General features: G+C 41.8%; 1 pseudogene; it reads left to right on the forward strand.

Moving 5' to 3' along the window:
• Window positions 1-1,772: 1,772 nt before the first annotated feature.
• LOC137166253 (olfactory receptor 5V1-like) lies at window positions 1,773-2,711 on the forward strand (annotated as a pseudogene).
• Window positions 2,712-3,450: the final 739 nt, after the last annotated feature.

Consider the following 3,450-nt stretch of genomic DNA (forward strand, 5'->3'; position numbering starts at 1 on the left):
ATATGGGTTTGGAGACTATTCAAAAGGTAAAGGCCCTGTCTTGAAGAGCTTACAGGCAAAATTAGAAAAGGATGAGAAATGGTATCAGTTGGGGAATGCAAGGGAAGACAATGGCTGCAATAGAAGAACCCATGATTGCTTTTGTTAGTAACATGTGCGGGTTGAGGATTTCATAATCAAAGATTCAAACAGAAAGAGCACTTTGACAGGCATTCATAGCTGGTCACAGAACAAAGGATGTTGGCCCTGGGGCTGCAACTGGATTTGTACAAATAGACACCTATGCCTGTGAAAAGCCCAATTTATTTCACTAGGACTCAAATGGGTGCAGGGGTCCATCCATGGAGATCCAGTTCAGTGAAATGGTCTGTGAATTGCTGTTGTATTCTGCCATTTGCTTATGTACCAATGACACCTACTATTCAACCAATTCCTTCCTTCTGCTCACATCACCTCTCCTCAGCAAAATGAGACCGAGAGACAGTGACACTACAGGCGTTTGAGATAGCTGCTTCTCCTTCATGTGTGTCATCAACCAAAATGTCTACTTATTTGCACTGGGATTGATTTTTGAAGTCAGTGGGGTTACACAGATTTCATAGACTCATAGAAGATGAGGGTTGGAAGTGACTTCAGGAGGTCATCTAGTCCAACCCCCTGCTCAAAGCAGGACCAACCCCAACTAAACCATCCCAGCCAGGGCTTTGTCAAGATGGACCTTAAAAACCTCTAAGGATGGAGATTCCATCACCTCCCTAGGTAACCCATTCCAGTGCTTCACCACTTTGATTGAGGGCAGAATATGTACAGACAGGTCAAATAAATGTCAGAATTTGGTCTGATGAAACTGCATTGCTGATAGGGAAGATTTTGGCTGCCTCAGGATTTAGATACTTTAATAATGTGTGGTTTTTTGACCAGGATGCCCAGCAATTTCTGAAAATCATGCCCCTTTATGTTTTGTCAAGTCAAGCATCCAACAATTGAGAAAATCAAAATCACCGCCCACTTTGGCGAATCTTGGCCTATAAGGTTATGCTAGAAGGAGAGAACTCTTCTTTATTTTCCTGTCCCATGTTTAACATCCAGGGATGGAAACTAGTGAAAAACATCCTTGGTTTGCAAACCTGTCACATATTAGGCTCAATTCACCACTGCTCAGTCCAGTTGGATGCTAGGATAATCCCACTCAAGCCATGGTAGCTGTGCTGGGGAAAAGCTCGACTAATGTGGGAGTTCATGAGAACTACTTATATCAATCCCTGACACACACTAGACCCAGATATTCACTATGCCACTTTTAAAGTTATCGGACCAAATACAGAGCTGATTGGATGGCTATTTTCAATTTACCTTCTTAATTCTTTTTGTCCACCCCATAACCCAACACGGAGCATAGGAGGATGATATGGGATCAGCTTTAGAAGAAAGAGTTGTACAGTAGGTTTCTAAAAGCTGATCTTTTTTTTATGGCTCACAGCATGAGAAATGTTTGAGAACTAATTGGACCAGGTATTGACACCCGTGTAACTAAAGAAAATACTTCTGTAAATCTACATGGAATAGGATCTACTTTATTTTTATCCAAGGTACAGTGTTGAATTAGAAATGGGAATTTGTGCATCTTAGTCCACTTGGCTTTCAAAATCTCACCAGGGTTTTCTTTCTATCTATCTATCTATCTATCTATCTATCTCATGGAATTTCCATAACCTGTTATTAAACTGGTTTATTTCATTTCTTTTTCTCTTCTTGCAGGTCACTAACTGTGAATGGAAAACCAAACCAGTGTGAATGAATTTATTCTTGTGGGACTTTCCAATGACCCGCAACTTCAAATTTTCCTCTTTCTGGTGTTTTTAGTTATTTACCTAGGCACCCTGGTAGGGAACATGTTGATCATGCTGGTGATATGGGTAGATCCTCACCTCCACACCCCCATGTACTTCTTCCTGACTCATTTGTCCTTTGTCGATATCTGCTATTCCTCAGCCATTGTCCCTAAGATGCTGGTGAATTTCTTAGCAAAGCACAAAACCATTTCTGTTAGTGGCTGCATTGCCCAGATGTTCTTCATCCAACTCTCAGCTGGTACTGAAGTGTTTGTACTCTCAGCAATGGCTTATGACTGATACGCAGCCATATGTCACCCATTGCATTATGCAGGGACCATGAGCAAACAAGTGAGCAGACAATTGGTGAGTGGTTCCTGGACAATGGGAGTCTTGTATTCACTGATAAACACTGTCCCTGTGTTAAAGTTGCACTTCTGTGGGCCCAATGAAATCCGCCATTTCAGCTGTGAGCTGCCTCCTCTATTAAAACTGTCTTGCACTGCAATCTTCACCAATAAAATAGCTCTTCTTTCTTCTGCTGTGATATTTGGTTTCAGCTCCTTTCTCCTCACCCTGGTCTCTTACATTCACATCATCTCCTCTATCCTCCGAATACGCTCCACGGAGGGAAGGCATAAAGCCTTCTCCACCTGCAGCTCCCACCTCATTGTGGTGGGTTTATTCTACGTGACAGCTCTTTCCCAGTACATGAAACCCAGCTCAGTCAATATGCTGGTTCTAGATGAACTCTTCTCCATCCAGTACAGCATCTTCACCCCTATGTTGAACCCCATCATCTACACCTTGAAAAATAAGGACATGAAAATAGCTCTTGCAAGAATATTAGGGAAAATTCAAGTTTCTCATGTAATGTAACCATTTCTAAAGTTTATAGCTTTCAATAAAAATATAGTATCAATCAAAGAGTTGTGGGGAATGCACTACCTGGTTATTTTGAGCTCATGCAATTGGTTGACACTGGTACACAACTGGCAATCAATTTAGTCTAGATAAAAGCACTATCCCAAACACAGTTTATATAGCTGAAATCTTAAGTGACATAAATATGCGTAGCTCAGTTGGTTTCAGTGGAACCATCTTAGGCCTGGTCTACACTGCTGCCGACGGTCAACGGAGATACGCAAGCTACATAATGTATCTTGAATATCTCCCATTCACGTACTTATGTTGATGTACCACGGTGTTTTCATGGTGCTGTATAGATGGGAAATGCCCTCCCATCAACGCAGTCTTACTCCTTTCGGGGTGGTGGATTTCCAGTGTCAACCGAAGAGGCCATCTGGGATCGATTGAGTGGGTCTACATGACCCGCTCAATCGATCCTGCTGCATTGATTTCTGCAGAACTGACAGTGTAGATATACCCTTAGTTTACACCAGCTGATGATCATTACATTGATATCCATGCTTGATTTATTTCTACTTAAAGCAATATGAGCTTTGGGTTTTGAGTAGCATTGAATTTGAAAATCAACTCGTGAAGAGACCCAACCCTGGGATTTTGGACTGACTTTGAAATGGGGTTGATTATAGTTTGTGCTAAGGCACGCTAGGTAAACCCAAACTTTAGCTTGATTTTTAGCCTAGCTACAACT

Source organism: Emydura macquarii, unplaced genomic scaffold (genome assembly GCF_026122565.2).
Source record: "Emydura macquarii macquarii isolate MOO-44397 ecotype Brisbane River unplaced genomic scaffold, CSIRO-AGI_Emac_v2 contig_2824, whole genome shotgun sequence".
Taxonomy (NCBI): domain Eukaryota; kingdom Metazoa; phylum Chordata; order Testudines; family Chelidae; genus Emydura; species Emydura macquarii.